General features: G+C 34.4%; 1 protein-coding gene across 1 annotated transcript in view; it reads right to left on the bottom strand.

Moving 5' to 3' along the window:
- Nucleotides 1–13,222, bottom strand: part of Dscam4 (Down syndrome cell adhesion molecule 4) — a 244,667-nt gene that overhangs the window by 121,853 nt on the left and 109,592 nt on the right.

Raw genomic sequence — 13,222 nt, 5'->3', positions numbered from 1 at the left:
GGGCTGTTGACATTTATTTAAAAAATATGGCCGAGTTGGAATACTGTATAGATAGTATTACCGTGTCATTGATTTACCCAATGAATTGATGTTTGTTTTAAATAATTATTGAAATAGTGTTCTCTCTATCTTGGAACATGCAGGTATTATGATGACTGTCACCACCACCAACTATATCCACTCACAAGGAGGACAGACGACCTCACAAAGGTAGCAAGATTTTTACATCGCTCGGTTGGTAGCGGCTTGCATCCTAGCCGCTACCAACCGAGCGATGTAAAAATCATTTGGAGAGGCCTAATGTTCAACAGTGGTGGACGTCCTATGACTGAAAATGATGTTGATACTCATAGCAGTTCAAAGTAACTCATCAATAGGTATAGTATAACATTGGCAGAGTATTTTGTATTGTAGAATAGAGTAGTTTCAACTTCATCTGCGGTTTCAAGTCCCACAATGGCCGCTCGAGACGGTGATCAGACTCCGCCGTTCCATTTTGATAATTACACCTCTTTACTCGAATAGGTATAGCTTTCGCCGTCGCCTTTCGACGCGTGGGTTTTACTTTGTCACAAAAATAATAAGGGAGAGTCCGCTACATTTTACACATTAGTTTTCTTTTGTTTTTTCTAATGTTCATGGTGTATAATTATAGAGAAATTATTCAACTTACTATTTCATAGGAATTAATCAACATAATTGTTGTATACTTAGCACAAATCAACAAAAAACGAGTTCAGAGCTTCGGTCCAATTTAGCCGACCGGTTCGATAATTTGTACNTTTTTTTTTCTATGTTTGTTACGCGATAACTCCGCCAATTATGAACCGATTTGAACAAATCTTTTTTCGGCGTATAGGTAATACCTCAAGGGTGGTCCCATTTAAATTTAATAATAGAAAAAACAACCCCCAAGGGTGGAAAATTGGGGATGAACTTTTTTATACGCAATATCTCCGCCGATTATAAATCAATTTGAACGATTATTTTTTTGTTGAATAGGTATTATCAAAAGGGTGGTTTCATGCGAATTTGAAGAAAATATTTCATCCCCAAGGGTGGAAAATTAGAGATGAACTTTTTTATACGCAATATTTTTAATTTTTAGTTTTTTTTTGTGTTCACGCATTTGAAGTCGGTTTTATTTTTTTTAAAAGTTAATTGAGACTTATGATATAATAATAATAAAATAATAAATCTTTATTTTTACTCACACAACAATAGAACAGAGTTACATGAATGTATAAGATACATTTGATGTTCATTCTTGTGTGAGTCTGATGCCTATTCTAGGTATTTAGTATACCTGTATTACAGGTCATCAGGCTCCCACCACCTCTGGTCACTAAGTATCTTCTATGTGCCATACAATCAGCTTTCAGTTTTCACTTTAATATTAATACATAATCAGACGGGCTATAATGCTCAATACTTCGCGGAATGCAAATGACCTGTCTGTTTTCTCTTCGCTGTAATATAATTGAGACCGCAGGCGCTGGGTGACGGTAATTGATGTATTTAGTTCTACGCACCGCCTTTCAAGTTTTTAGGCAATTTGGTAATGGTCCTAATGATTAAAAGGAAAATTGTTCGTTTAATTAAGCATGGACTGAATTAGACTGGATCAGGGTGAACTTAATTAGTGAATCCCGGGAAGAATATTGCTAGAAGATAATAATTTTATTAATTAATAAAATATTAATTAATTTAATTAAATGATGCTTCATGAGTGCCTTGTGGTGGAATACCCTCACTTCGAGCAAAATGATAGCGACGAGCATGAGTATTAATATTACTTGGACGTTAAAAAGTACCTAAAAAGTATAGATTAAAAACTTTTAAACAACACACATGTTATGTGTAATTAACAAAATCTTGATGTTCACTATTCTTGAATATAAAACATTGAAGATTGTTTTGCTGCAAAACAAAGACTCCAACAAGAAGAAAGAAAATGTTAAAATTGAGTTTCCGTTCAAAGCTTACAACAGCTCAATCGATTCGGCGTAAAACGTTCATATGATTTGAATATGTCTGATTCTCCAGTTTCATACGAAAATGGCAAATAGAGACTGAAAAAAATATACATAGTTTCCGTTCAGTTTGCAATATGAACCATGGAAGGCCAATATTTTGTATTATTTTAACGTTCTCTTTGTATTTTTGTTATAGGTAAGCGAAAAAGTTTTTACATAGGTTTCCTGTTATTCAATGCCAATTCAATATTCTCTTTTTTGAAAAATATCCAGTAAAGACTGAACTCATTGAAAATCTTTGACAAAGTTACACGTTGTTTCAAGTAGGAACTGAATGACGGACATCCTCAATAAAGGACGAGACATAAAGAAAAAATAAAATATTCTGCTTTTCTTTCTACGGAAAGCACACAAAATAAATAGGCAGTGTGAAAATATTAAGAAAGGTTTACATTATTTTAATGTCTACGAAAAGTTAATAAATAACACCCTATAAACAACATAGGTAATTGCTAAGTGGAGTAACTTCGAATCCAAACAAAAAGATGGAAATACATCAGATATCCAGTAACGATATAATTCGCCATAGGTAAATGGTATGACTACGGTATGAGCCATAGCAATCAGGAATTACATTAGATTTTATTATATTGTTTTGCTGGAGTCCTGGCAGGCTGTTTTTGAGGACGCACGTGTATCTACGTGATCATACCTTGAAAACAGATGGAGTAAGGTTATAAGTATGGTATGAGATGAAAAAAACTAATTAATAGTGTCCGACCGAAACTAGTTTTACGACCGAAACCGAAACCGAAAACGAATTTCGGCAACGGTGTCTATTTCGGCCGAAACCGAAACCGAAACTTCCTTACAAGGCTCATATTTTGAGGGAAAAATAAAGAAAATGTTATTTTAATTAGTCAGTCTTTATTGTTTTTTCTTTAAATTGCATTAAAATTGAACTTATAAAGCGCCTTTTTACACTAAAAGGTATCAAATTATGTATTAAAAAAGAAAAAAAAAGGATTTATAGTCTAGATTTTTTTTAATTACTCGCAATATTCAGGACATCTATATAAACCGTCCCATGGTCGGGTCTTTTACCTTAATAATTTTTCAAAATAAAATTGGTAGTACCGGTTGGTGGTAGGGCTTGTTCTAAGTCCGCCTGGCTAGCTACCACCATCTTACCTAAGTCTGTCGCCATAACAACAATGTTAACAGCATTATTGTGTTCCGGCAGTTAGAGGTAAGATAGCCAGTTCCTCCGTGGTTGAGGATTCCGGGTGAAGCTCGCTTCCACTTTCGGCCTGATCGTCACTTACCATCAGGTGCGATACAGGCCAAGAGCTTCCTCGTTGTGGATAAAAAAAAAGTACTTAAGTTAGTATCTACTGTACTTTCCACTTGGATACCTTGGTGATAAATACTAAAATGAACTTTGAAACTCTGAATCCACCATGAAATGCACTTGTCATTACTAACTACCTAACTAATGTTTGTTTACGTATAGCATTTGCGAACCAAAAAAAATATTTATAGGTTAGATTAAACTTGATTATACATACTTTTATCAGTCATATTGAATATTTTTTTTTTATGTTTACTACCCGCTCTTATGTTATAACGACATAAAACGAGATAAAACTTACCAAATTCAAAATAAATCACTCGAAAACTCGCCACCACAACAAAACAAAACTAACAGCAAACAAACAAGCGAGCGAATCACGACATTGGCTCTGATCGGATTCGTTCACTCATTCAACGCGCCGAATATGACCGATAACAGCGCGGAAACTCCCGAATGCACATTCGGTTTTGGTCGTAGTTTCGGCAAGTTTGCCGCCGAAAACGAAACTAAACCGAAACTCGTGTTTTTACCGAAACTCAACCGAAAACGAAACCGAAACCGGACATTCGGTCGGACACTACATAAAACTAACATAAAAACTGATTGATACCACATTGATGCGGCTTTGACCTATTCCAAATCAGAAATAATAAACATCATCATCAAGTCATGTAAATAAGTAGTCTTCATTGCAGAAGCACAACCCTATCCAATTTATACTTGTGGCAAGAAGTTGATCTAGGTATAATTCCACAGGTGGGTTAAATAATTACTTGGATTAAAAAAAATTGAAGCACAACTTAGTTACTTTTTTCTTTTATGGCTTCTAATTTTGCCTGTACCAAGGCTTCTTGTTAAAATATAGACGCAATAGGATTTCCCAGAAGTCAAAATCGTTTAAAAAAGGCGTGCAATATCACTGCACTATTCAGCGATGAGGTGGGAGCTATAGACAAAGATTACTCTGTCTTTGTACGGCAGTATTAAAACGCAGAGATCGAGCTGGTATCTAGATAGGTAAGTAACATGTATTTTCAGTGGATTCTGATGGACGAGTTTGGGATTGAATCTGTTTGAGATTTGTATCTGTCCCTTACACGCTGTTATTCTAGATACAGACTCCACAACTCTGGAGTAATCCATTAGATCCAATTGCATATCGAATATCTACATTTGAACAAAAAGAAACTACACAACTAAANAGCTCCATCATTAGACCCTGATTACTATTTAGAATTAAAGTACTCATCAATACAAAACGAACGAGCCCAAACTCGATGGATTTAAGTCGTTTTATTATAGAGTTCCTATGGCCACCTTCCAGCTCCATCGTCAGATCAGCTCCATGTCATCATAATATTGCATGGTCATCCAAATCACATGTGTTTGCGAAATTTCAGCTTAATCGGTTGCCTGGAAGTGGGTCTCAATTCAGCTTGCAATATTCCACCCATACAAATATGAGCCAGTCACTGTAATAAGACGTCACGCGCATAAAATGGCGGGCCGGCCGCCGTCCGCACTTTTAAAATTCAATATCTTGGAAACTAATTGACGTATCGAAATAATTCTTTCACGTGTATTTTTTATTTTTAACAGAGAATATAGAAAGCTAAAAAACAAAATTAGTGAACATTCTTCATTACTTGGATTAAAAAAAATTGAAGCACAACTTAGTTACTTTTTTCTTTTATGGCTTCTAATTTTGCCTGTACCAAGGCTTCTTGTTAAAATATAGACGCAATAGAATTTCCCAGAAGTCAAAATCGTTTAAAAAAGGCGTGCAATATCACTGCACTATTCAGCGATGAGGTGGGAGCTATAGACAAAGATTACTCTGTCTTTGTACGGCAGTATTAAAACGCAGAGATCGAGCTGGTATCTAGATAGGTAAGTAACATGTATTTTCAGTGGATTCTGATGGACGAGTTTGAGATTGAATCTGTTTGAGATTTTTATCTGTCCCTTACACGCTGTTATTCTAGATACAGACTCCACAACTCTGGAGTAATCAATTAGATCCTATTGCATATCGAATATCTATCTACATTTGAACAAAAAGAAACTACACAACTAATTTTATTTATTACAAGCTGTGCTCGCGACTTCGTACGCGTGAAAACCGTTTTCGCAACATTTTTCATTTTTGCTCTGCACCAATGATTATGGGTGTCACGCTACGAGTAATGAATGATGGTATATAGCCTATAGCCTTTCTCAATAAATGGTAGTTCCTGAGATTACCGCGTTCAAGTAAAGAAACAAACAAACTCTTCAGCTTTATAATATTGGTATAGATTCACTCTTAGTTCAAGTCAAGCATGTAAGTTTAGTGACCGACATTGATAGGTAAATTAATTAATCAAAGGTGTCAGATAAAATCTAGGCACAGACCATATTCAACAAACTCCGCACTGGCTCCTGTGTATCCAGGATCTTCAGTTTTACCGTCAATATAACCTAACTGCGAAGGCCAAGTTTTCCCCAGAGGAAAGTTAAACTGTCATTGGTCCCGCAGTGAAATTAATCAGAAGAAAATAGGAGATGGAAGTTAATGATCGATTTCTCCTGGTTCACTAAGCAATGTCCCTATATCCCCAATATTTCCCAATAACACTGCTCCATACGTTCTGTACAAAGAAGCTTCATAAGTCAAAAATTCGCATTCGAAACGGGCACAGCTAGTGAACAATGAACAATAAAGTCTTATTGGAAGTCGATGCCTATTGCCTATTGCCTATTCCAGAATCGGATCAAAACATTCTCGGATCTGGTACGCGGAATCCTTGTAGGTGCCGAATTTCGTTCCGGTATTGTCTTTCAAATGCCATAAAAGCTAACAATGGGCTGCAGTTTTCTTTGAAGCGTCAATATCGGATAATTATGCGCTCACAGAATAAATAATTTCACTACGTGCATGATGAAAGCATTAACTCCCAATTTCCACGAAGTAAATATTATGATGGTATGATAAAGTGCTGTTGTTATTAATTTGAATTTCAAATCTACTCTAAAATCTAAATGGAAAGATATTCTATTTCGTATTGACTGGCCAAAACATCAAGGTAAGCATCATGTCCCTAGCCTATTTGCAATAAGTGGGATTTTGCTATAAAAAGTGGTAAATTCTGATGGACTTACTGACAATTATTAACAAAAGCACAAAAAGTTGGACTATTAGGCGTTTATCGATCGTTCTCCCAACCCAGGTAGAGATTGTTATTTGAGATGAAATGGGAGAGTATAAATAAACGACAAACTTTTTACATTATTATTTACCTAGGTAAATTACTTCTAAATAAATAAAATGTAGATTTCTTTTTTTAAGCACGTCTACTTTTAATTACCGCCATCCCTTGGGTGGTTTTTCCACCGAGAAAATATATTTAACTTAAAAACCGGTTATCTCTTTGTATACTCAGATGAAAAATTAATTGGATACCCTAAGTCAATTTTGTTACCTAAATATTTGTGAAGTAAAACCACTAGATTTATTTAGACGGGAACGCTTACAATTTTAATTTGACCGTGAAATTAAGTACACGAAAAATACAAGGAGCAAGCGCCTGAGGAGTTGACCGGTTGTAAGACATAATAAGTAATATGATGGCGACTGCTATAAGTAGTAATCGCCTTCAAAACATTACTAAAAAAAGATTACATAAAGATAACCGGTGTTTTTTGTAGAGTTTGACAGATTTTTGACGTTTCTTATGAATTTATTATTTTAAATGCTTTCTTGAAATATGTATTAGCCAACTTTTGATTAATAAAAAGAAGTCTTGTTGTAATAATTAAATCTGTTTAGAAAAATTTTGAGTTTCACATTTTATAAAAGACTTACCCAATTTTCTCGGTTCGGTATATCGCAACTCATAGACATTGTTTGAAAGCGTTTGACAATCTCTGTCGTTATTTCTCAGTCGCTATCACTTTACATAATAAAAGTCAACGTTATCACAGTCGACTCCACTGAACCCGGGTTGCGACCAAATATTTCTTCGTCTTCATTAATTTAAGGGCTAACTTTTAAAACATTAAGTACAATAATATTTTTTGGAGTTTTTTCGGCAATGTAATAACTTTTTTTCTTTGTTTGAAATTCAGTGAATCGAAAAAGCAGATAACCTGAAATGTTTGGCTTCAAATTTTGTAACAGGTTAAAATGTATATAGTACTGTAATTAAAATTTCTTAGCGATTAGAGTCGCTTCTCAAATTAAATTTAAATAAAAAACTTGAAAAAATAGAAATGCCTAAGGCGGGAATTGAACCCACGACCTTTCGCTTGCCGGGCGACTGCTCTTCTAACTGAGCTACTTAGACATTGGATGAACCCGTCGATAGTTTACTTTAAATTTTATTGCCTTAGGCAGTTTGATTTTTTCAAGTTGTTTAGGTATTTAAAATTTAATATATGTGTAACGAACAAAACGGAATAACATTTTTTTACTGGCCAGCAGTTTCAATCCGGTATCCTTTGTTCATCCCGGGCGGAGTCAGGGTTTAGTCGTATAACAAAAGTACCATCGATTCGACGAACGAAACACGAAAAAATACTTTACAGAGCCACGCTCAAATTTAAGGCAAATAGAAAAACAGACATAATGGCAAATTTATTTGCTTCAATTTGGTTTTATTGGCTAATTCATTGGCTGGGGATAGCTGTGGGGGGGTTCCTGCCGAATATTCGGGAAATCCCTGACGTGAGCTCGCAGTTACTCTCACTTTGCTGTTGAATTTTATTACGCCTCGTTTTACATATAAATAGATCTTCGTGAAATATCGCTCCTTTAAAACCAACTAAAGAACTTAATGCATTTCGTTTGCGCGTGCCACTTAATCACTCGTTTAGTTTATGTTAATGTGTGATGGGTGAGTTGGCTCCTTGGCTCGGTAAAATGCTCTAAGTATTACTTGCGTATGGTGGATCTCCCAAGCGGAATAAATGCCAGATTTATCGATGCTATTGATCACAATGAAAGTAGCCTATCTGCTAGTTCGTTAAGCTTGATGCCTAATAAACCAAGAACCTGCTAAACTAATTTGATCATCACTGCAGAGTATAAAGAAAGTCGCTTCCCGCTGTCTGTCCCGTCGTGCTTAGATTTTTAAAACTACGCAACAGATTTTGATGCGTTTTTTTTTAATAGATAGAGTGATTCAAAAGGAATGTTTGTACGTATACTTAGCACCCATGTGAATCTGGGGCGGGTCGCTAGTAATCAATATTGGCTTTATTTGTGATACACAAACTTAATCTTTTAAATAGTACTAATTCTGTCGGAATATTTTTCACAGATCGGCTAAAAAGGTTTCAAAATGTAGAGACGACAGACAGCTTATCAAAATCTCTGGCATTTTATGTACTCACACCTTCAGCTACGTTAAAACACAAATATTAAAGTCTAATATTCAATCGACTGTACTAAAACAAGTAAATAAACTGTGTTAGACATGCCTCACTCTGCCAAAGTTAGTTTGAACTTTAAACTGCTTAACTGTAATATAATTATTGGTAGTTTGCTCGGAAGAGATGTTATGGATATGAAGTTTCGGTTATGGATGGATACGGTTACGGATATTACCATGATATTATACCGGTTTCGGTTACGGTTACGGATATGAAATCATTTCGGATTATTAGACAGTTTCGGATAATTTCGATTACCTACGGATACAGGAACTTTAAAAATGAAAAATTTAAATAGCGAGATGCTGAGCGACCAACATAGCCACTTTGTGTACTATTGACGACACCATGATAAAGATAAATTTGATGGTGCCAGGGAATGCCAGACAAGTAACAAATATTAAAAAATATTAAGATTATCTCCGCCCTTATCCGAAACTTTTGAATCGGTTTCGGTTACGGTTAAGGATATTTCTTTATTTCGGATATCTGATAGTTTCGGTTACGGTTGCGGATATCCATAACATCCCTGGTACCAAACCACAGGCGCCGCAACGCACTCGGCTTAGTTTCTTCAGCAAGTTGAACCTGACGCTTTGTACGACTTAGTTATCTGGTCTGTGTTAGTCATTGAAACTTTTAGTTAAAAAACTTTTAATAAGTTCTCTGTGAAGGACTAGTTTTGAGGTACAATTTGGACAAATGGTTGAAGAAAATTTTGATGAATATAAAGACAGAATTTATTTGTTTTAAAGTAGGTATGTTAGATAGAATATTATGTAGTTTAATACTGTGGCTTATGCAGTACCTAGTTGTATAACCTAGATTTGCAATAAAAAAAAATAAGTAGTCTACACACACATCTCAGAGCAGCTTTGTTAGTTGTAACTCCAACTTAAACTCAATACCTATTGGGTGTAATCATATTGTACAAGTAATAAATCATCAATACAGGTATAATTTACGGCTCAGCTAACAAAGCTATACATATTATTGTATACAGAACGATCCAAGATAATGCGTACCTCATTAATTCATGCCATATAAACAACACGCATGTGTACCGCCATTTTGTGTTGAGCTCCTTATGTGTGGTTTATACAAGTTACAGCCCGCGGATTCACATCATTGTGACTAATGATAAGATAGAAAATGGAAAAAATATGTTAGAAAATAAATTACCTGTGCGCAGACCTGTCAACGCTCGGAGCTTGATATTAGGGGCGGACCAGTCTGGCCTTCATCAATAATTGGGTGGATATTTATTTAGCGTAGTAGGTACCTATATCATGTTTTATAATTTTGTGGCCAAATCGGGATAATAAGATACCACAGTGTTCAGCTTGACATGCCGTCGTCTGTACCATATTAGAATCAATTTCAAATTCAAATTTTTTATTGCATATTAAGTGTTTACTTCAAACTACGAGTAAGTATGTCTGTACCTACAGGTTATTACGTCCCCCCTATCCTACTATCATACTAATCCTACTAATATTATAAGTTTGGATGTTAACAAACATTGTTACTCTTTCACGCAAAAACTACCTACTGAACGGATTTCGTTGAAACTTTACAGTATTTGTTTTTATAACCCAGAATAATATAGGCTGTAATAATTAATGACGATCACGACGGCAAAAGCTAGTTGATCATATCTTGCAATAATAAGGATGACTAGCTATACCATTAACCTACTCTATTAGCTGTAATTAGAACGAATTATTTATTCAAAATATTTATTTGAGACTTTATCCATCATCATATCATTTCAGCCTACCACTTCCACTGTTGAATTCCATTTGAGATACGTGCTTAACCGTAATCTAGCCACCGTAAATTATATGCTTAGCTTAGCTTTTAGTTTTTAAATCAAATTAGGCTTAGGTTTTAGTTTACTAAAGATATAATTGATGAATATGGTTTTCTTACAAATAAATAAGTGTGTTGTATATGGTTTGATAAAACATTCTGCATGAGAGTTTAGTATATTTCTGGTGTTGTTTGCCCTTTCCGTTTCGCTGTCCCAATGGGAATCCGAATATCATATTAGCAATTTTCCGTAGCTTGTCTGCGTTTTGTTTCCTTTTTTGAGCTCGAAATTACTTTATTTTGCACACATAAAGAAATTTCATATGTCATAATTCAAATAATACAATTATATGGTTAGGTATAGTTGGAAATGTTAAAAAGAGCATTGAATATTGATTAACTTTGAAGAAAACAAATACTTAGAAACACCGCTAATATAAAACAGTGTACCTTTGAAAAACGTCAAAAATCTGTCAAACTCCATACAAAAAGCACTGGTTATTGTTAATGTTACGGTAAAAATAAGGTGGTGTAACTCAGCCTTAGTTAGTTAAAGATAGATAGGTACTGCATCCTAAGAATTTCAAAAGCCTTCCCATATTATTGACCTTTTACTCTGTCTTCATACGCTAGAAAAGGGAAGGGAAACGCAAAAAGATCATACTCGTAAAATAGTTTAAAAAATTAAAAGAAACAAATAATTTTATGAGTATTACAAAAGTATGTTCCTTGATAGAGGACAAAGGATTGTTGCCGAACTAACAAACATGTCTACCCCAAACCATTACTTCAGAAGCCCAAAACTTTAGCCCCGAGTTCAGCATAGTTTAGCCGGCTAGACAAGGTGTGCATAGAAATTATTTACGATGTCTCAGCCTCAGTAGATATTCGCGAATACAAGGTCTTTGTTTGATAAATACAGGGTGACTTTGTAAACAGTATCTATCAAACCGCGCGCAGTTGATAAAAATAATTAAATACGAAAAAATATTTATTTTATTTATTTATTTCCACACATTTATACTATCACTATTTAAATGTTTTTTTACGTAAATCGATTGAGTTACTGATTCTCCTATGGACTCTGATTGCAAGTCACCCTGTATAGGCTGATTTTGATTTTGATCTGTTTGATTTGATTTTGATTTTGATTTTGAAAAATTATTTAGGAAGATGTGTAAAAATTAAATGGTACCTATGTTAAAATTTCGAAAACCTTTTTTAGTTCTAGGTATTTTCAGTCATACATTATAAGTTCTTAAGTTTTAACTTTGTGAAATTCGATAAATTATTTTATGATGCGATCCAAAAACAATATAACCCTACGTACTATAATTCACCACCCTGTAATTATTATAATATTCGTGATTAATTTTCCACTGAAGCTGAAACCTTATAGACTTTGTAACGTTCAATATCTATAAAATATTATTTGAGGTTGAATATACTTTATTAGCTTTTATTTATCGGTTCTAAGAAATAAAGGTTTTCAGAATACTCGATTCAATTTAAAAGTGTTTTTAGATTAATTTATTCAAACAAATATTTTGTTACAACGCTCCATTTGAAATGTTTTTAAATTGAATCTTGAAATAAAATAGACAATAAAATATTTGGAAAACCTAAAATTAATTTCTTTGTTTTTTTATTTATTTCTTACTTGAATCGAAGTTAAATGTACACACGCTCACACTGTTAACTATCCATTTCCGTTTTTGCTCTCGCTCTAATCAAATAGCGATTCTTTGCGATAGAACGAGATGACATGACTTTCAATGGACAGTTAACACTGTTGGCGATAGTACATGCTTGTGACATGAGTGAAAATAGAAATAGCACTATTAATTCTTATTTTCTTGTTTTAATATAATGATGATCCATAATATTTTAATATTGACGATACCTTTTGTCCAGTACAACTGAAAGCACATAGGGTAATTAATCTCTCACTGTAAGACCTCACAGTGAGTTTGTCACTTTTTATTGTGAAACAAAATTTAGGTATAGTATGATGTTATTAACTAGACAATTATTTTAACTGTAACTGTACAATTAGGCTTGGAAATATGTATAACGAAGAGTAGCGATTACTAAGAAATTAAGTTTTCAATGTCAGTAATAATAATCGTATTGTTTTTATATCTAGAAAGATAAATGGACTAAGAACGAACAAAAATGAACTAGATAAGCTGCAGAACGTCTAGACTAAATCCTCTAAAGGAATTCCTGCTTCGATCGACGTTTTCGGATGCCAAAGCATTCGGCTTATGATAAATATTTGATATAGTCTGCCGCTTCACTCGTATAGATTTCGATCTGTCACGGACCCTGTTTAAAATTTCATTAGTTTTTTATTTTAACTCCTAAGTATATGCAATACAAATTAATAATTATGTATTAGTATTAATAGTATGGATACGGGCCGTTCATTGTGGAAAACCTTGGGGGAGGCCTTTGTCCAGCGGTGGACGTCATTTGGCTGAAACGAACGAACGAACGAACGGATATGTACTTACCTATTAGTAATTTGTATTGCACAAATTAGCCCGTTAGCTGCTCATACTAAGCTAAAATATTATGCTTGTGTTACGAGTGGACTCACCATAATAATCAAGCGGCGGCGGGGTTCGAATCCGCGTTCCTTAGATGTGGAGTCGGCTATCGTGGC

This window comes from Ostrinia furnacalis, unplaced genomic scaffold (genome assembly GCF_004193835.3).
Source record: "Ostrinia furnacalis isolate ACB-3 unplaced genomic scaffold, ASM419383v2 OfSCF1110, whole genome shotgun sequence".
NCBI classification, from domain to species: domain Eukaryota; kingdom Metazoa; phylum Arthropoda; class Insecta; order Lepidoptera; family Crambidae; genus Ostrinia; species Ostrinia furnacalis.
The sequence above is the reverse complement of the archived record's forward strand: the minus strand, read 5'-3'. Positions and strand labels throughout refer to the sequence as shown.